Source organism: Petaurus breviceps, unplaced genomic scaffold (assembly GCF_028583685.1).
Source record: "Petaurus breviceps papuanus isolate PSGF00001 unplaced genomic scaffold, PetGlider_PUasm1.0 90730, whole genome shotgun sequence".
NCBI classification, from domain to species: domain Eukaryota; kingdom Metazoa; phylum Chordata; class Mammalia; order Diprotodontia; family Petauridae; genus Petaurus; species Petaurus breviceps.
In genome coordinates this window covers 7967915-7990232 of record NW_027187324.1, presented here as the reverse complement: position 1 = coordinate 7990232, position 22318 = coordinate 7967915, and positions in this window count along the sequence as shown.

Sequence of the window (22318 nt, the reverse complement as noted above, 5' to 3'; positions counted from 1 at the left end):
TACCTAATCTAGTCCACTGGTCCACCACTTTATTTCTTAGTCAGTACCAGATTGTTTTGTTGATTACTACTTTGTAATACAGTTTGGGATCTGATGCTGCTAGGCCACTTTTAGTCATATTTTTTTCATTGATTCTCTTGATCTTCTTGACCTTTTGTTCTAGATAAGTTTTGTATTATTATTTCTAGTTCTATAATTTCTTTTTGGTAATTTGATTGGTATGGCACAAAATGAATAAATTAATTTAAATAGAATTGTCATTTTTAATATATTGACTTGGCCTAAACATGAACAGTGAATATTTCTTTAGTTGGTTAGATCTGACTTTATTTGTAATGTGAAAAGTGTTTTACAATTGCATTTGTAGAGTTCCTGGATTTGTCTTGGCAGGTGGAATTCCAAGTATTTTATATCATCTACAGTTATTTTAAATGGAATTTCTCTTTCTATGTCTTCCTGCTAGATTTTGTTTTAATATAGAGAAATGCTGATGATGTATATTTTTTTATCCTGATATTTTGCAGAAATTGTTAATTATTTCAACTAGTTTTTTAGTTGATTCTCTAGAATTTTCCAAGTATACCATTATATCATCTGCAAAGAGTGGTAATTTTGTTTCATCAATGACTAGTCTAATTCCCTCAATTTCTTTTTCCTCACTGCTGTAGCTCACATTTCTAGTATAATATTGAATAATAGTGATGATAAGGGACATCCTTACTTCAACGCTGATCTTATTGAGAAAGCTTCTACCTTATCCCTATTATAGATGATGCTTGCTAATGGTTTCAGATAGATACCACTTTTTATTTTAAGGAAAGATCCATTTATTTCTATGTTTTTCAGATTTTTTTCAATAGGAATGGGTGCTGTATTTTGTCAAAAGCTTTATCTACATCTATTGAGATAATTATATGATTTTTATTGTTGTTGCTATGGTCAATTATCTTGATAGTTTTCCTAATATTGAACCAGCCCTGCTTTCCAGATATAAATCCCACTTGGTAATAGCATATGATATTTGTGATATATTGTTGTAATCTCCTTGATAGCATTTTATTTAAAATTTTTGCAACCAATTAAGAAAATTGGTTTATAATTTTCTTTCCCTTTTTGCCCTTCTTGGTTTAGGTATCAGCACCATATTTGTGTCATAAAAGGAATATGGTAGGATTCTTTCTTTGCCTATTTCCCAAATAGTTTATATAGTATTGGAATTGTTCTTTAAATGTTCGGTAGAATTCACTTGTGAATCCATTTCAGCCTGGTGATTTTTTTTTCTTAGAGAGCCCATTGATGGCTTGTTCACATTCCCTTCTCAAGATATGGTTATTTAAATGTTCTATTTCTTCTGTTAATCTGGGCAATTTATATTTTTGTAGATATTCATCCATTTAACTTAAAATGTCAGATATATTGTCATTTAATGGGGCAAAATAGCTCCTAATAATTGCTTTAATTCCTATTCACTGGTGGTGAATTTAACATTTTCATTTTTGCTACTGGTAATTGGTTTTCCTCTTTCTTAAAAATCAAATTGACCAATGGTTTATCTATTTTTTAAAAAAGAAAACCAGCTCCTAGTTTTATTTATTAGTTCAACAGTTTTCTTACTTTCAATTCTATTAATCTCTCCTTTGAGTTTTAAGATTCCCTATTTCATATTTGATTGGGATTTTTAATTTGTTCTTTTTCTAGTTTTTTTTTTGTTTGCACACTCAATTTATTGATCTTCTCTCTCTCTCTCTGCCCCGCCTCCCCCATTCATGTAAATATTTAGATATATAAAATTTCCCCTAAGTACTACTTCAGCTGCATCCCATAAGTTTTGGTATGTTATCTCATTGTAGTCATTGTCTTTAATGAACATATTTATTGTTACTATGATTTGTTCTTTGACCCACTCATTGTTTAGGATTATATTATTTAGTTTCCAATTATTTTTCGATCTTTGTTTCTTTGACCCTTTATAAAATATAATTTTTATTGCATTATGGTTTGAAAAGGATAAATTTAGTATTTCTGATTTTTGGCATTTGGCTGTGGGCTTTTTAATGCCCTAATACATGATTAATTTTTGTGAGAACTATGTGCCATTGAGAAAAAGGTATATTCCTTTTTATTTCTTTTTGATTTTCTCGAGAAGTCTATCATATCTAACTCATAAAATTCTATTCATCCCCTTAACTTTCTATTTATTTATTTTTTTGTTAGACATATCTTGTTCTGAGAGGGAGAAACTGAGGTCCTTTGATAGTGTAGTTTTACTGTGTATTTTCTTCTGCAACTCATTTAACATTTTCTGTAAGAATTTGGGTACTAAAAAAATAATTTGGATGCTATACCACTTGATATGTATACACTTGATGTATATATGTTTAATATTGATATTACTTCTGTGTACATTGTACATTTAAATCAAAATTTATTTTCCCTGCTCATCTCTTTTACTTAGATCTATTTTTGCTTTTGCCTTCTCTGATATAATTGCCATCCCTCTTTTTTTTTACATTAGTTGAAGCATAATAGATTCTGCTCCAGCCCCTTGCTTTTACTCTGTGTATGTCTCTCTGTTACAAGTGTGTGTGTTGTAAACATCATATTGTTGGATTCTGCTTTTTAAACCACTCTGGTATATGCTTCCATTTTATGTGTCAGTTCATCCCATCACATTCAATTATGATTATTAAGTGTTTATTTCTCTCCATCCTATTTCCCTCCTGTTTATTCTCTCTTTCTCCATTTATACTCTCTCCTCAAAATTCTGTTTTGCTGCTGACCACTGCCTACCACAATCTGTTCTCCAATTTATTATCTCCTTTTCCTATCCCACCTCCACTCCTACTTCCCTGTAGAGCAAGATAGATTTCTATGCTTACCTGTATATGAGAGGAAAGTTCAGTTGTTGCCTACCATCTTCCTATATTCCCTTCCACTGTAAAAGCTCTTCCTTTTACACTTCTTTTATGTGAGATAATTTATCCCTTTCTATCTCTTCCTTTCTCCTTCTTGCAGTGTAACCCTCTCTCTTAACCCTGAATTTTATTATTCTTTCAAATCATTTCATGATAGTCAACTCACATCCATGCTCCCTATCTATGTAGATTCTTTAAAACTGTCTTAATAATGATTAAGTCATTAGGATTTACAAGTATCATTTTCTCACTTTAACTTTATTGACTCTCTTATAATTTTTCTTTCCTATTTACTTTTTTATGGTTCTTTTGAATCATATTTGAAAGTCAAGTTTTCTATTCAGTGCTGCTCTTTTCATCAGGAATATTTGAAAATTTTCTATTTTGTTGAAAACTTAGGTTTTTTTTCCCTGAAGGATTATATTCAGTTTTGCTTGGTAAGTTATTATTTGTAATCCTAGCTCTTTTGCCTTCCACAATATCACATTCCAAGTCCTCCAATTCTATAGCATAGAAGTTGTTAAATCTTGTGTTGTCCTGACTGTGGCTCCATGATATATTTCATTTTGGCTACTTGCAATATTTTCTCCTTGATTTGGGAGGTCTGGAAATTGGCTGAAATATTTCTGGTACTTTTCATTTTGGAATCTCTTTCAGGAGGTGATTGGTAGATTCTTTCAATTTCTATTCTACCCTCTGTTTTTAGGATATCATGGCTGTTCTTTCAACTTTGTTTTTATTGTTTCTTGGTATCTCATGGAGTTCTTTCAACTTTGTTTTATTATTTCTTGGTATGTCATGGAGTCATTAGCTTCTACTTGTCCAATATTAATTTTTAAGAAATTATTTTCTTGGGGGGGGTCTAGGTGGCCCAGTGAGTAGAGGGCTGGCTCTGGAGTCAGGAGGACCTGAGTTCAGATCTGGCCTCAGAAACTTAACAGAAAAAAACAAACAAAAAAAATACCTAGCTTTGTGACCTTGGGCAAGTTACTTAACCCCAATTGCCGTCCAAAAAAAAGAAATTATTTTCTTCAGTGAGTTTTTGTATCTCCTTTTTGATTTGGCCAATACTGCTTTTTTAAGGAGTTCTTCTCTTCAGTGGATTTTGTATTTCATTTTTTTTGTTACCATTTTGACAACTCTGTTTTTTTAAAGCTATTTTCTTCAGCATTTTTGTGCACTCTATACCAAGCTATTGACTCTCCCTGCCAATTTTCTTGCATCACTGTCATTTTTTTCCTAATTTCCTTCTATTTCTTTCCTTCTATTTCTCCTATTTGATTTTAAAAATCCTTTTCTGAGTTCTTCCAAAGATTCTTTTTGGGCCTATGATTAATTCACATTTTTTTTTGCAGCTTTGTATATAGCTGTTTTGAGTTCATTGTCTTCTGAGTTTGGGTCTTGATGTTCTCTGCCACCACAGTAGTATTTCTATGGTCAGGTTCTTTTTTATTGTTTGTTAATTTTTCTAGCCTATTTCTTGACTTTCAACTTTATGTCAAAGTTGGGCTCTGCTTCTGGATTGGCATGGGGTGGGGGGACAATGTCCTAAGTTTCAGGACTTTCTTGTTGCTATTTTCAGAGTTAGCTTGGGAGTCTGTAGTTTTTTGGTTATTTGAAGGTGGTATGATCTAAGGAAACTTGTGGTCACTGCTCTCCTGCCCTATACTCTAGTCTGTGAACAACCACAAATACTCTTCTCTACTCTGGAAGTATGACTAGGGTTGTTGTATTCCTGTGGATGCAAGTGCTAGTGAACTAATAATCTTCTTAGCTCTGGGACTACAACCTGGAACTGTGTATGGGCAATGTGACAATCCTGCACCCACTGCCAAGCAAAGGGTCCCCTGTCATCTCTTTTTGACCAATTGTTTGACCTCCTTACCATCTGTGGTTTGAGAGTTTCTCAAGTTTCTGCTGCTACTGATGAGTTAGCTCAAATGCCTGCTGCTGGTGCCCCAGTGGTCTATGTTGGGTTCCAGGTCTTACTACCCCATGGCAAGACCTTTCTTGCTGACCTCCTATGTTGTCCTAGGCTGGAAAATTGTTTCAGTTAGACCTTTGTTGGTTCTTTCACTCCAACATTTGATTTGAGGTTTTATTTTAAAATTTTGGAGGGAAATTTGGGAGAGCTCAGGTAAGTCCCTGCCTTTATTCTGCCATCATGGCTTGACCTCAAGGAAAGTGCTTTCAAGATTAGATGATAACCATAAAATAGGTGGGTGGCACAGTGGATAGCATAGTGGAGTCAGGAAGACTCATCTCCCTGAGTTCAAATATCGTCTCAGACACTTCCTAGCTGTGTGACTCTGGGTAAATAATTTAACCCTGTTTGCCTCAGTTTCCTCATCTGTAAAATGAGCTGGAGAAGGAAATTTCAAACCACTCTATTATCTTTGCCAAGAAGAACCCAAATGGGGTCACAAAGAGTCAAATGTGACTAAAAAGACTGAACAACAACAAATAAAATGGATGTTTGGTAAGTGAAGTCTAATTCAGAATATATCCAATATTTGACCAATGTTTTCTATTACATCACTGTGAAAGTAATGGATAAAAGGCCTTCAAATCAGGAAGTCCTGAATTTAAATCTAACTTCAGAAATGTGCTACTTGCGTGATATTGGGCAAATCATTTAATCTCTCTTTGCCTCAGTTTCTACAACTAAAGTGGAGATAATTAATAGCATATAATCCCCAGGGTTGTTGTGAAAATTAAATGAGATGATTGTTAAAGTGCTGTGCAAACTTAAAGCACTATAAAATGCTAGCTCTTATTATTATTTCAGCCAAATAAGCCCAAAATATGGTTCCACAGAAGACAGAATTTGTACTATTAGATGTAGTATTGTATTAACAGAGAGATATTTCATTTGGAGTTGTATTAACCATAGGAAATTGTTTATCAGATGAAAGATAGAAGCTGGGGGAGACCTACCTGTTAATATTAGAATCAAAATAAACTGACTTTCAATGCTCTCCATTTTCTAACAGGACATTGCAATTTCTTGTAAGTATCCACTATCTGAGTAGAAAATAATATATTTATTCATATGGAAGTGCTTCCAAAATTGTGCTTATCAAAGGGGTGTTAACTACATGAGAGGAAAAGATCTTTCAAGAACCTTTTCTGTATTTATTTGGAATATCTTAAACATTTTTATCTTCATTGAATGTACTTCCTTTTCACTTTTGGTTCTTAAAATTTCCAGTTTCTTTCAAAGATCAGGTCAAGCATCATCTTCTACCTAAAGCCTCTCCTGATTACTCCCCTTCCCCAAGTTGTAGTCCTTTACCACCTAAAATATTATCTTGTATTTATTTTGCATATATTTATATGCTGTTTCCTGTTAGAATGGAAGTTCTTTGAGGGCAGGAAATGTTTCATTTTTGTCTTGAATTGTCTGGCACATAATAAGAGCTTTGTACTTATTAACTGATTGATTAATATAATGATGTTAATTTTGTGTTTGCCTTTAAGGATTGATATTTAGTGAAAGCTTATATCTCATCAAAGCTAAAAGAAGCACAAGATAAAGCAAATATGGACTCAATTTTCATTGTGGTCATAACAGTTGCTTAATATTCTTTCACATAAATCTATCTATCTATCTATCTCTCTCTCTCTATCTATCTATCCATCTATCTATCCATTTACCTATGTATGCATGTTTAAAGATCTAACTATATGTATTTGTTTTTAGGAGGCAGTTTGACATAGGAGATAGCTGAATGGCCTTCAAGTGAAGAAAGCATGGTTTTGAGAGCTTCTACTGTCATATATTAACTATGTGATCCTAGACAAGTCACTGAATTCCACAGTGTCCCCAGGCAACTGTATAATTGGAAGCTTTCAGATGAGTTGCTCAGCTATCTCAAAGGAGGAACCTCTTATACCAGGCATTTCTTATACAGAAGTTCCAGGTTCAATCATCTCCCTTATAAAATGTTATTATTCTTTTAGATGCAGCCCCAAAAGTACACCTTGCCTTCTTGTGTGGAAAATGCAGCTGAAATTTAGAAAAAAACATGCACAATTATTTATAAAAATGCATAGAGTTTTCCAACATGAAGAGCTTTTCAGTTGATATATTGTCTAGGATCTAGGATTTTCTTTTTAAAATTTGAATCCAGACCTGTGATTTCACTGATGTAGGGCAGAGGTGTCAGATATGTGACCTTCAGGCTACATGTGACCCACAATATGCCAACTGTGTCCTGAACCATATTAAAATGCAATTGGGAAATATTTAACCAAATAAAAAAATGCAAAAATACATAGATGATATTAATATGGTGTTTTCTAAGTCAATATTCAACTTGCAGGGACTCTCTATATGGTTTGATGGTCCTCATTTCTACTGGAGTGAGCAAACCTCCTCTACTAATGAAAATCTATAGTCATCCCACAATTTGCAGTCTCAGGTACTTGTATGGGTCTCTGAGAGATGAAGCAGCTTGTCTAGAGTTATGTAGCTAATATGTATTATGGGCTATACTGAAACCCAGATCTCAACACTAAGTATGGCTCCTTGTCCGATACAATGCATAGCCTCTCAGGGTCCAGGATAATGTTAAGAATTAACCAAAAGGGGTGGCTAGGTGGTGCAGTGAATAGAGCACCAACCCTGGAGTCAGGAGGACCTGCATTCAAATCCGGCCTTAGACACTTGACACAATTACTAGCTGTGTAACTTTGGGCAAGTCACTTAACCCCAATTGCCCTCCAAAAAGCAAAAAAAAAAAAAAAAAAAGAAGAAGAAGAATTAACTCCAAAATAGTTGATGAGCTCTAAGAAGAGTGCTGAGGTTTTTCTATTTGAAGAGTACTTCCTGTGTCAGTCAGTTGGATCAGGGTCAGACAAAATAATGCCACTTTTAATGCATGCAATAACAGATTCTTTCCACAACTCCAAATCATCTAATATTAACGGTCAAGTTGACTTATCCTTTTGATCTTCAGAGAAAGAGCACTCAAATTGTTTCCTTCCCTGGAATTTTTATTTAATATCTTCTGTAAGTGACTTTTAATGCATCTCTAATATCAGTAGCTTCAACTGCATTTCGTTACATCTCTATAGTGTACGCTCCCTGTGAATTGTTGCTGACTGATAGTAATGTAAAACCACTGTTTAAAAATGAAAACTTTCAGGAAATTTAACTTTGGTTTTCTTTGCTATTTAGGGAATATTTTATTCAAACATCATTTTGCTGTGAAAGCCATCTTCTTTTCACAGAGAAGACAGAGAATGAAAGAACACTCAGTTGAAAGATAAATGAGTAGTGTTGCACACTGACATTGAAAATAGATGAGAAAAGGCATCACCTTTTGCCCACCTTCTTTGTTTCAGGTGGAAATCTAAAACAAAATTAAAACCCTGCTTTATGGTGCATGCAGAACACACCAGATAGATGCTGATTGCCAAAGTGCATATTATGTCTATATAAATAGTGCAAGGAGAACTCCTTTAAGAACAGACATGATGTTGAATGCTTCTGATGGATGTCCTTTTCAGCTAGGACAACACTGTTCACTGTCTATGACAAATAACTGACAGCTTAAACAAATTTCATGTTTGCACCCTAATGATGGAAACTCTTGAGCAGTGATACACTTCAGAATAGAATGTCAAAGGTCTTTGGGTCAAAGGTCAGTCTATGTCCATAAAAGAGATACTAACTGTACCTATCAGGTTTTCAGCCATATGATTTTATTTTGTGCCATTTCAAGAACTGCTAAATTCAACTTGATTGGGATATTCATGGTGAGATACTCTGATTTCTTTTTGAATAATCTACTTTTCATATTAATTTAAATGAACTTTACATAATAGAAGAGTAATCTTCAAAAGAGGTCACTGAAATCTTCAAATGTTATGTTTTGGCACAGAATATATGTCACTATGAGAGATCCATGTTAAGTATTGTGAATTAATATGTATTTTTCTCTCATGGGTTTCTCTTTATATTAATTGTGGCTCATCCTGTCACATTTTATTTATGTTTCAAAATCACAAAGTGTATAATTTTTAGGGCTGGAATATCATTGGGTATCTCTATTCAGAGGACATGGGAATGAGCAAAGAAATCTAGTAATGTACCTTACTATCTTACACTTCTTTATTCCCAGAAGATATTTTTATAATTTCTTTCAGCATAATGATTCTATAATGAATAATTCTCAAGTTGGTAGACTTGTATATTATAAGACGTCTCTTTAATACAAGCATTTATACCTGCGGCTCCTAGCATTTGATTGGTATGTCAATGGAGCTCAAATTGTGTTCTCATTACTGCTTACAAACTCCTAGTATGAAATGATATTGCATTTAATGCAACTGATTGTCTAGTGACTTTTCTAGGGGGTATTATTTTAAAGTTGAGGACAATTTTATAAGTATAAACTGGTCTAATGTACCATTTCTCAGTATGGGATTTTACTTAGTCCACTTGACTACTTTTAAAGAATGTGTCTGGACAGCAACTCAAAGAACCTTTTTAAAAAAGCATATGAATCATACTCAATGATTTATTCACATATCTATTTAAAAAATTCCATTGGTCATGCTAAAAAAGGTTGCAAGCCCTTTGACTTAAGTATTTCTATAATGGCTGTTAAAATCAATTCTGGCATTAAAGTCTCCAAGAATGAACAATGCATTGAGTGGAAAATTGATTACATGGTCAAAGAACAGTCCTTTGTGGCCTCGTTTGCTTTTTCGATTAGTACAGCTGTCATGGCTATTGTAGGTGGTCCTCAAAACTTACAGGGGAAAAAATCTGTCCTTGACACTTAATGTTTGTCTATGGATTTTTTTTCTTTTTGAAAAAAATGCTTTTGTTTGCTTATTAACACTTAGTCAAATTTTGAAAAAAATATGTATGGCTAAAAGGAGGAATCATTCATGGAAATTATTCAAATGACATAGAAAGAAGAATATAAGGTCATCATACTCTAACATAGGAATGATTTCTTTTGAAAGGGGAACTTTTCTGGTCTAAAAACTACATTTGTAAATCTATAGGAGTAAGCTGATGTTTTAGGAGGAAAAAATCATGGCATATGATTTTGGAATTCAGCTTTTAAAAGGAACAAGTAGTCCCTTTTTTATTTCATGATTTTCATCTTTGCTAAAAGTGTTTGTTTTTTTACAGCTTGAGAGGACTTTCTGGACAACTGCCTCCTCACTGAAATATAGTAGGTAAGGCTTTGGTCTTTTCAAATCTTTAGCACATTCTCAAATTCAATCTCAGTCCAGTAGGAGCTTAGTAAATATTCAAACAATGTGTGTGTGTGTGCACACATGTGTGTGTGCTTGTGTGTGTGTGTGTGTGTGTGTGTGTGTGTGTGTGTGAAGGAGGAGAAATACCTCTTGGTTCAAAAGAATATTGATAGAAAAATTTGGAAACATTCTTCTTGTGACCCAAAGCCTAAAGTTGCCTTTTAGTAGTAGACAGACAGATAAGCTTAAGTTATGGGTCAAGGCAAATTTCATATCCATTTTTCTTTCCTATAAGGTAATAGCTCACTTGCTTTTTTCCTATTTGGACTGAATAAGATTTCAGATCAGAAACTGCTGGATGTCAGGAATATGGTCAACAAATCAAATCAACAAGAATTAGTTGGGGTAGTTGCTGTGAATATGGTAGCATTGTTGTAGGAGTGATGAGTTAACAAAGAAGTCTAAGTATTAGTTTCTGCCCTCAAGGAACTTGTCATTTACTTAGGAAAGAAGGAACTGCATTCATGAAAAGATTAAAAATATCAGCTAAATAATAATACAGACACTAACACAAATAGTGTAGAGATCATTGGACTTGAATGCAGCCTGAAGGCCTAGGCAGGCAAATCCCTTAATTTTGGAGTCACATTTTTCTTATGAGTAAAATAAGGGTCTGGAAATAAATATCTACATTTCATTCCAGCTCTCATAGTCTATAATTCCCAGTCGCACAATGGCATGGTTCATGGGCAAATGAATGATAAAAAAGTTTCATATGCTTATAGATATCCTTAATTTCTTCCTCTGAAATTCCTTCCTCTGTCTGTCCATATCCTTTGACCATTTATTTATCAACTGGACAATGACTTGCACTCTTATAGATTTGATTCAATTCTCTGTATATTTTAGAAATGAAGCCTTTATCAGAAACACTGGTTGCAAAATTTTTTTTCCCAATTTCCCACTTCCCTCCTAATCTTGGTTACATTGACTCTTTTTGTACAAAAACTTTTCAATTTAATGTAATCAAAATTATCCATTTTGCATTTCATAATGCTTTCTACTCTTGTTTGGTCATAAAATCTTCCCTTCACCATAAATATGACAGGCAAACTATTCCTTGCTCTCCCAGATTGCTTAGAATATCAGTCTTTAAACCTAGATCATGTACCCAAGGACCTGTATATGCAAAAATATTTATAGCAGCTCTATTTGTGGTGGCAAAGAATTGAAAATCAAGGGGATGCCCATCAATTGGGGAATGGCTAAACAAGTTGTGGTATATGAATGTAATGGAATACTATTTTGCTATAAGAAATGAGGAGCAGATGGACTTTGTAATAACCTGGAGAGACTTATATAAACTGATGCTGAGTGAGGACAGCAGAACCAGGAGAACTTTGTATACAATTACAGACACATTATATGTGTGACAACTAACTTTGGTAGACTGGGCTCCTCTCAGCAATGCAAGGCTATAAGACAACTCCAAAAAACTCATGATGGAAAGGATATCCTCATCCAGAGAAACAACTGCAGAATCTGCAGATGGAAGCAAACGATTTGCTCTTTATCATTTGTGTTTTGTTTTGTTTTTTCCCTTCTTTCTCATTGTTTACCCCATTCTTTACAACCTATTACCCAATCCTTCTTTACAACATGACTAATGTTCATTGTGAAGGTATTTGTAGAACCTATATTTGATTACATGCCACTATGGGAGGGAGGGGGGAGGAGAGGGAGAGAGAGAAAATGTGAAACTCAAGAGATTGTGGAACTGAATGTTGTAAACTAAGAGTAAATAAATAAAAGTTTTAAAAAGTTTCAAATTCTATGAGTTTTGAGGAGAAAATCATCCTTATGGATTCAAGTGGCATAAGAAAGCTTCATGAAGGAAGAGGATATTGAATGAACATGCTTTCTATAGGTGGGGAGTCAGGAGTAGATTATGTCAGGCAGTGGAAATGATAGTATTCAAGCTAACGGTTTTTCAAAAGTTGTATATTATTTCTCACCTTTTATTGCAAAACACCTTAGATATGCTAGGCACTTAAAAAATCTCTACTGAGTTGAATTAAATATTCCCAGCTAGGTAGACAGTAACTCTCTACCTACATAGAGATAAGATTTGTCCCAATTCAGTTCTTATTGCAAATATGGTGATGTTTGAGGATATATGGGATAATTCCAGGTATCTCAAAGGTAGGATGTTTCATGAGAATTGTTTTTAATTTTATTTATTTTATTTTTAATTTATGGAATAAAACATTTCCATAACCCAGTATAATACAAAAAGATGATTGTACATGGAATTGCAAATCTATTATGTACAACTTGCTATTGCTTTTAAATACATAATAAAGTAATCATGTAAATTTTTTTCTTTTCTTTCCTCCTTTAACTCTTCACTCACCCATCCTAGAGATGACTACCATCAAACACGAATATATACATAAAAGTGTGTATATGTGATTTTAAGAGAATATCTTTAAAAATTCTGATAATTTTCTAATCTCATATAATTCTTCCAAGACATCCTTTTCTGATCCTAATTAGTGCTAGTGCCTTCCTTGTGTTGATTATTTCCAATTTATCCTGTATATAGCTTTTACATAGTTGTTTGCATGTTGTCTCTCTCATTAGGCTGTGAATTCCTTGAAAGCAGGGACTGTCTTGATTTTCTTTGTGTCCTCAGTGTTTCACACTGTGCCTGGTATGTGGTAGGTGCTTAATAAATGTTTATTGACATCTGATTTTATACATAGGAAATAAGATTGGATAGTCTGCATGGTCAGAATTTAGGGTCTTGTTATGATTCTCTTTTATTCATGAAGTACTGACATCTGTGTTTGCTCTTTCTCTCAATATAGATATGTATGTATATATGTATATGTGTATATATATATATTTTTTTACAAACCCAGCATTTTCCTTCTCTTTTATTATATTACATTCACAAATGAAATGCAGAAAAAGTATCTTTATTTTAGCAAAGTAAGCAATTTAACCATGATGGCTCAACAATATTTTTATAGTTTATTTAATTTTTCATGTGCTTCCAAAAGAGTGTTATTAAGATTGTAGAAGTTCAAAAAATAAATCCTTTTCAACAACATAGGCACCTTCTTTTAAGATCTGTTAGCAACTTAGAAGGAATTGGGAACAGTTTTCCTTTCCAAAATGTATTACTATCTTTTATATTAATTTTGTCAGCCTTCCTGCTCTGAAACATTTCTCTATTTCCTTCAAGTCTACTGCTAACTACTACCCCTCATGCTGTTTCAAGCAACTTCTCAACTTGTTCCAGAGCTTTCTTTTTCCTTTCTGGGACATTAATTCATGTTCAACATTCTGATTTCCCTTTGATATAATATTTAAAACATGAATAACCTGATTATCCTTTGTGGTAAAAGAGAGTAGAAATGTTAATTTCCATTTTTTTAAATTAACTCTCCCAAGGAAGCAATTTATCGCCATTGTTCAACAATGCTCTTTATTTATCTTAAACTTATTTGATTTTTCCCATCAGGTACTGATTTTTAGGGGGCAGCTAGGTGGCACAGTGGATAAAATGACAAACCTGGAGTCAGGAAGACTTATCTTCTTGAGTTCAAATCTGACCTCAGAGAATTAGCTGTGTGACCCTGGCAAGTTACTTAACTTTCCTCATCTGTAAAATGGGCAAGAGAAGGAAATGAATGGTAACCCACTCCAGTGTCCTTTCCAAGAAAACCCCAAATGGGATCACAAAGAGCGGGACATGACTGAAATTACTGAATAACCTCAATGGACTTATTTGCTTGGTTGTGTTCTACTTGAAGAGTCAGTGTAGTATAGTTGATAGACAACTGGTCTTGGAATAAGGAAGACATGAGATCAAGTTCCACCTTTGACACATACTGTTGGTGTGGCTCTGGGCAAGTCATTTTACCTGTCAGAGGCTTAAGCAGCTTTCTAAGATTAAGTTGCAGAGAAAGTGTTGAAATGCATTGATGGAGGGAGTTTCCTCATGTGGGAGTTCCCTATGCCAATGAAATGACAGATCTAGTCTCTATGCTTAGATTTTGTCCTATGTATTTATAATTATGATATTGCATTTATTTGTGAAGAGGAGATCTTTTTAGTTATTGACGATGAATCAGTGTATCCTTTATTTTTTATAAAGTCCCATCAAACCAATCCGAAGTATACCTATCCTTTGGTATCAACTTGTACAGCATTACTCTATCAAGGTTTGCAAAGCAGCCTTTAATGAATTTCTTTATATATAAGATAAAATATTTAGCATCTGAGGATTTGTAATGCCCATTATAGCATCTCATTCATAAATGTCCACGTTGCTTCTCTGTGGAGCCCATTACCTGATGAGTCAAAGAAAGGTTTATGTGTTCAATATTACTGTCCAGCAAATGCATTTTCCTTTGGGGAATAAAGACTCACAAGCTTTCATACCAAGCCTTCTTCCTCTTGGGTCCTTTATTAAAATTAGATGCCCTGAGGCAAAGTGTCCTTTTCTCTTTCTAGTTGAAGCATCTCTGGCACATGTGGAGTTTACATTGTCTTCCAAAAAGTGCAGGAGGGGTGACAGGAAGCAATTCTAGGCTGACTGTCTGTTAGTGACTTTGAAGGAAGCAGGAACATTGTTCATTGCCAAAATATAACGTGATTGTATTTATGTAAATTCATTCTGCATTTCTGCCAGCCCTGGATTTCTCTGGTTTCTCAGAGTTCATTGCTAAAAATCACCCCCTTCTGCTGTCTCAGTTAGCTGGGCCCCAGCTTTCCCCTAACAGATTCTAATTCCTGTCAAATACTAATTTTCCTTAAAGAGTGCCTTGGAAACAAAATGATCCCAGCTGTCTTTTATGGAAAAGGGGGGTAACTCTCTCATTTCCCTTTTTAAACTAATGTTTCCCCTAACTCCTTGGGATTTTTAAGGAGCTGAACACTTTTCCATATTTGAGTTTTGGCTTCACACATATTTGAAAACATTTTAGTTGAAATCTTCGAATGTATTCTACATTCTCTCTGCCTTTTCATTCCTAACATGTACTTCCATATGAATCGCTGCGCTTTTTTCTATTAGGAGGTTATGCTGGCCAGCTTTTCACCATAATTCCTCCCTTCCCCCCTCCCACAGAGTTCTGAATAAAGATGTAGCCGTTGTCCCCCAAGGCCCCACAACGTCTTTTCCCAGCCCTCCTGGAGGATTGTCATCCTCTTGCTCTTTAGCCACAGTCTCTTGAGCTCTTTCAAAAATGTCTTAGTTGGAGACATTTGTTTATATTCCTTACCTAAAGGGTACTTTCTTCTTTTCACAAATGTAACTAGGTTCTTTAGTCAAAATGTCACACACTGGCCTGTCAACAAATCATGAAATAGGTAAGTTTCCTCTGAAGGTCATGCATACAATTGCTCATCAAAGAATTACACCAAAGGTCTTATATCCTACCCACTAATGTTTGCTCACTTTGTATTCAGTTTTTGGCTACCCCTGCTGGCACCCTCTCTGTTTCCCTCCCGCCCCCATCAACTCCTCTTCTTTTGATTTGTAAGATGTGCCCATCTAATTAATCTCTAAGGCCTTTACTTTCCCAGAAACATGGGTTTTTTTTCCTCCTTCAAAATCTCCAAGGTGTATTTTTCTCATCTCCTGGAAAACTTACACTTGGTGATACAGAGAAGAGAGAGAAAGATCTCATATTGAAAAAAAAAACCCACTTTCAAGGAGAAATTAACTGTCAGAGTTGAACTCTGGTTACATGCAATCACTAATTTTGGTTCTAGACGATAGATAACTTTCTGTCCCTCGAAAAGGATATTCAGTCCTCCCTTTCCATGTTTTTACACTGAAGGTCTCTGTGTCTGAAATGCCCTTTCATCTCAGCCTTTTCCCCAATTTCCTTTAAGACGCAACTCAAACCTGAACTTATTTACTAGCAGTTCTCAGATTGTTTTCTGTCTATATCATATAAATCTTGTATGTACCTAATTCTTTACATGTTGACTCCTGCATTAGAATATAAGTTATTTGAGGGCAGGGATTGTTTTTGTCTTTCTATTATCCCTAGAACTTAGTCCAGTGTCTGGTACCTAGCCAGAGCTTAATAAATATATTTTGATTAATGGATTGACTGACAATTGATGAAACACACTGCCCTACTTTAAGTGAAGAAATAGGGGACTGAGAGGCACAGACATTTTGTATGCTGTGATTGCGTAGTTTGGTTTAGCTTCTATTTTTTTCTATGACAAGAGAGAATTTTATTGTGGCTGGAGAAAGATATTGGGAAATGTCTGTGTTATAGAAAGTGAAAGACATAAATAGTTTTTTAAATGAGCACTGGATTTGTGGGTTCTTGATTGAAAACTCTATACCTCTATGCAATTGAAGCTAAAATTGGAAACTTTGGGCACAATTCAACCTAAGTTACTTGACATCTTATGGGACACAGAAACTATTTTCCATGGATTTAATACACAACATATAAAAAATATAGAACAGACAATGCCCCCCCAGGTCATTCTTTTTCTATTTTTTTTTTAGGTTGTAAATTACATTTTTATTTCATTTTTTTAAGTGAATACCCACCTTTTCTCCCTCCCACTTCTCCTTTCCCACTTTGAAAAAGCAAGAAAAACAAAACTCTGTTAGAAACATTTACAGCCAAACAAAACAAATTCTTGAATTGACCATGTCCAAAAGAAAAAAAAATATTCAACTTGCCCTCATTGTTTCTTTAAAAGGAAGTGAGTAGCATGTTTCATTATGAGTCCTTTGGAATTAATAGTTTGCACTGGTTTGTTGATGAGTTCCCAAGTCTTTTCAAGTTGTTATTCTTATTAAATAAACTATACTCCTGGTCCTGTTTGCTTCACTTTATATTGGTTCATACAAGTCTTCCCAGGTTTCTCTGAAACCATCTCCATCCTCATTTCTTATATTATCATAGGATTCCATCACATGTATATACCATAACTAGTTCATATTCTACACGCATCTTTAAAAATTTAATATCAGATAATCTTATGTTCAACTATTTAAATCCTTTTTGTTTTAAAATTGAAAAGTATGTTAGGTACAAATGGTTATTAACAACCAGTTTACTAAAACAAGACTGTGGCTTAACCATGTAGTTTGGATCAAAGGACTACTGTACCTATCACAATTGATAATGCCATAAGGGAGAATGAACATCTTGGAAATTGAATATGCAAACTAAATATCTGAAATTATGATAATAAAGTCACAGATACTGAGGGGTTATGGTTATACAGGTAATCTACAACAATGGATAATGGAAAATTTCTTCATTTCGACAATGAAATGTTGCAAGACTTTATTTTGGTGGTTACACCTTTCAAATTAGTTTTACTTAAGTAGGTAATCCATCAGCATACAGTTATTAAGTATTTACCTTGTGTTCATCACTGTGCTATTCTTTAGAGATGCAAAGACAAAAATTAAACAGTAACTGGCCTTTACAGATTTTAAATTCTACTAGGGAAATATATGTGCACATATAAAATATAAAAAATATGTATAAACACCGAATAATTGTATTTAATAGTGGGAGAGACAGCTTTAGCAGTTGCAGAGAGTTCAGAAGAAGCCAAGTTTAGGAGGTGACATTTTAGCAGTTGTGATGAAATGAAATAGGAGACAGTATTGAAGGACATGGGATTACCAAAGACATGATCTTTTCCTTTTAGGGGTCCAGTGTGAATCCCATCCCCATCAGTATGATGTTAGTAAAAAGTGGTAAGTAGGAGAGTTTAGATGGGCCACAAAGTATAACAAATCTGGAAAGGTAAACTGAATCCACACCGTGAAAGTCTTTAAATGCTAAAGAGAGGACTTTGCTTTTTATCCCAGAGGTAAAAAGGAGTTAATAAGAACTCCCTATTGCCCCTATCATCTATAAAACTAGTTTGCCTTCATTAAACATATATGATAAAATAGCATTGTCTCATTAAGCATATGTTGGATTTTAGTAAGGCAAAATGGCTCAGAAACATGCTGACTTAGGGAAAATAAGTAATGATTTTAAAATAGCAATGACTAATCCCCAAATTGGATAATACAAGTATGGATAATTTAGAATTGACTGTACATAGAAAAGATTTGTGGAGCCTACAAAAATTAAGATCAAATTTAATTTGTGCAAAATAAATCTCAAAAATATCCCAGAAATCTTTTAATTGTTTAATTGTTCTCAGTCAGTCATTTTTTCTCATAAATCACATCAATGAAGTAACACTCAGAAAAAAATCACTCTCTGAATAAAGTTGCTCCATTATCCTGAACTATGCTACTACTCTATATGTCAATATTCTGACTAGGAACCTTTTTTAAAGTTGATGGATGCACTCTAACTCTGTGTATGTGCCTATATTTAAGTTTGGCTTTTGTAAAGAAAATATTAACCATGATTTCTTTAAAACATGTTTGTCATCTTTTACAATTCAATTTAATGAACTGTTATTGAAAACCTACTATGTTCTAGTAACTGTGCTGGAGTTCTATAACAAACATTTATTCAATTCCTCTTATATGCCAGGAACTGTATTAGATACCAGGCATACAAAAACAAAAACAAACCAAAACAATGCACCAGTTTTTATTCTTAAGGAGTTTATAGTCAAGTAGTAGGGGTTAAGACACATACAGAAATAATTATGACACAAGGCAGAATGTGATAAAGGAGAAATTTGCAGAGGAAGAGATCTGTATTAGCTGATAGGATTAAAGAAGTCTCTCTAATTCTACCAGGATGATATATTTTATTTTATTGACACCCCAGTTTGGCTTTGAAAGAAGGGAGGGATATCAACAGGCAGAGAAGGGAGGGGGGAGGTATGTAGAATGAGCAAAGTCACAGAAACAAGAGAGAGCAAAATAAAAGCAAGGAACAGTGAATCTTATTTAAATGTAGATGAAGTGAAAGGGAATAATGTAGTATCAGATTGGAACACTGATTTGGGGTCTTGAGTACTATGATTAAGAGTTTATACTTTATTTCCTGAGCCTTGAGAAGTCAAGTCAATAAGCATTTATTAGTACCTCCTTTGTGCTAGGCACTGTGCTAAATACTGGGGATTAAAGGAAAGACAAAAAACAGCCCTCTTGTCACAAGGAGCTCATAGTCTAATAGGAGAGACAACTTTCAAATAGCTCTGTACAGACTTTCTATATACATGTACATACACAGTATACATATACCCAAGAAAAATTGGAGGCAATCTCAGAAGGATGGCACTAAAGTTAAGGAAGCCTAGGAAAGATTTCTTGAAAAAGGTGGGACTTTAGTTGACCCTTGAAGGAAATGGGAAGCTAGAAGATGACAGAGGCTCAGAAAGTTGAAGTGACTTATCCAGGGTTGTACAACTAGTAAGTAACTGAGTTAGGATTTAAACACAGGGCTTCTTAACTTCCAAGTCCAGTACTCCTTCCATTGTGTTACAGTGGGAGCTCTTGAACAAAGTGATTCCTGAGGAAGATCATTTAGGGAAATGTATTAAAGATGTATTACAAGGAGGCAAGAGTCAAGGCTCACCTTGAGAACCATTCCAAAATCAGTTAAATTATTATAAGACTGTAGGCTAGAAGACCTGTACTAATAAAGTTACAGTTATTGTGGAAAGGAAGTGATTGACACTAATGATATTGTGGATGTAGAATTGATGTGAATTGGCAACTGACTAGATGTGGCCAGTGAAGAAAAAGGAAATGTTGAGTTTGATTCCAAGGTTTTAAGCCAGTGTATCTGGAAAGATAGCAATGCCATTAATCAAAATAGAGATGTTTCAGTGAGATCCAAATTTGGAAGTATGTTGATGAGTGTGATTTTGGATTAGTTGAGTTTGAGGTATCAATAGGACACCTAGGAAGGATATTTTCAGGAGGCAGTTGTATATGTGTGACAAGCTCTGGAGAGAAAGTAGAAGTATACACACACATACAAATATATAGTTATACATACATACATATATATGAGAGAGAAATACATATATGTGTATATATTTTTGTATGGATTATCTGCATTGATATGTAATTGATAACTTGGAAGTGGTGAGATAGATAAGGTAGGTGATGTATAAATATAGTAGCAAGCACCCTAGCATCCCCAAGATGGCTGCTAACACAGATTCTTAGATCTGCTTTTCTAAAGGAAAGCAACTCAAAATGCGTGAGCAATCTTGCTTTAATCAAACATGTCATTTACTTAGCTCAGGGGAAAAGTCAGCACCCTGAACTTTAGAGAATTACAAACAAGTTACAAGTAGACAGAGAAACAGATCAGCAGACAGGCTTCCAGCTGTATGACCATTACATCCATACCTAGTCAGTTACCAGAAAGGGAAGCATCAACATCTGGGTTTTCAAAGCTGAGGGGCTCGATGGCTGCCCAGAGTCTTGTCTGGTCAAATCACATCACTCTTCTCAAAGTGAGCCCCAATACAAAACCTCACTTCAGGTTACATATAGTCTTCTCCTGGCTCAGAGAATGTAACAACCCTCTTGACCCACTGCCCAATCACAAAGCAACAAGGTGTGGGCATTCATGAAAAACAACATCCTGCCACAGGCTCCATGTGACTACATTCAGCCCATTAGGGGACAAGAGTATATTTTCAAATCAGGGAAGTTTCTCAGAGTCACTTAAGCCTAGCCAAGGGGAAGGGAAGATCTTAAGATTCCCATTCCCATAACAATAAAGAAGACAAGAAAGATAAGAACAAGAGTTTTGAATCACATTGAATAGTTTGGAAATAGATGAGTAGGCATGGGAAGCAGGTAAAGTGAAGAAAGCAGGCTGAGAATTATGAAAGTGCAACATCTCAAAAACTAAAGGAATATTCTATGTTGGGGTGAGCATAGTTTTCTTCATATAGTAGTCAATTAATGTTTACTAAATTGATTTAAGAATAGAATATTAAGAATGATGTCAACAGTCAACAATGTCAAATGTTGCAAAGAAATAAAGTAGGAAGACTATTGAATTAGACTTGGAAATAAAGATGTTAATAGTCACCTTAGAGAAAGCAAATTTCGCAGGGTGATAGTATGAAAGCCAGATTAAAAATAGTTAAAGAGACAGTAGTAAAGAATTGGGAATTGTAAGTATTTACTAGTTTTAGTAGAAGCTTAATGAAGATAGAGGAGAGATAGAACAATATCTTAGGAGAACAGGAGCTAGGGAGGTGACAAGGTCAAGGAAAGCTTTCTTTTGATCTTATTCTCCATAAACTATAGTGGTGCCCTTTAACCTCCTGGATCACATGCAAACTATTCTGTCTGGCTTTTTAAAGTCATTCACAGCTGGGCCCAAATCTCTTTTTCCAGCCCTTTCATAATTTTCTCTCCTTCACATATTATATATACAGACCCCTAAAACTGTTTTTTCCTCTTTCTGTGCTTTTGTATTGGCTATGCCTGAAATGTGCTTCCTCTTGACCTCTGTCTTTTAGAATCCCCAACACTCAGCTCAAACTCTACTTTAACTTAATCTCTCAAGACCTGTTTCCACAACTGTAAAATTAAGAGTTTGTGTTAGAAAGCCTCCAAGGTCTTTTCCAGCTCTTAACTGATGAGCCTTCTACGTTTGCCTTTCCTATTCCCCCCCACTACTGATATTATCACTTTGTATATAATTTGCCTCTTTTTTTTTGCCTTTTTTTTGGAGGGCAATTGGGATTAAGTGACTTGCCCAAGGTTACATGGCTAGTTTTTGTGTTAAGTGTCTGAGGCCAAATCCGAACTCAGGTCCTCCTGACTCACATATATCTCTGACCACAGGGCCTGTGCTGTACTCACTGCGCTGCCTAGCCACCCCTACTTTTCCTCTTTTTTTTTTTTAAAGCAATCGGGGGTTAAGTATCTTGCTCAAGGTTACATGGCCACTTATTTCTGGGTGTGGTGCTAAGTATCTGAGCCCAGATTTGATCCCAGGTCATCCTGATACTGGGGCTGGTGCTCTTACTTTCTGAGCCACCTGGCTGTACCAGCTTTGCCTGTTTTTAATCATATCTGCAACCTAGGGTTCATGTATGTTGCATTCTTACAGAACTCTCCCCTTTGGTGGAGAGAAAACTTGAGGCTCCACATTTCCATGAAGTGGTGGAGTTGATAAGAGCTTGGGAAGAAGAAGATCTTTTTCTGCCTTCTGGCTTCATGGGGT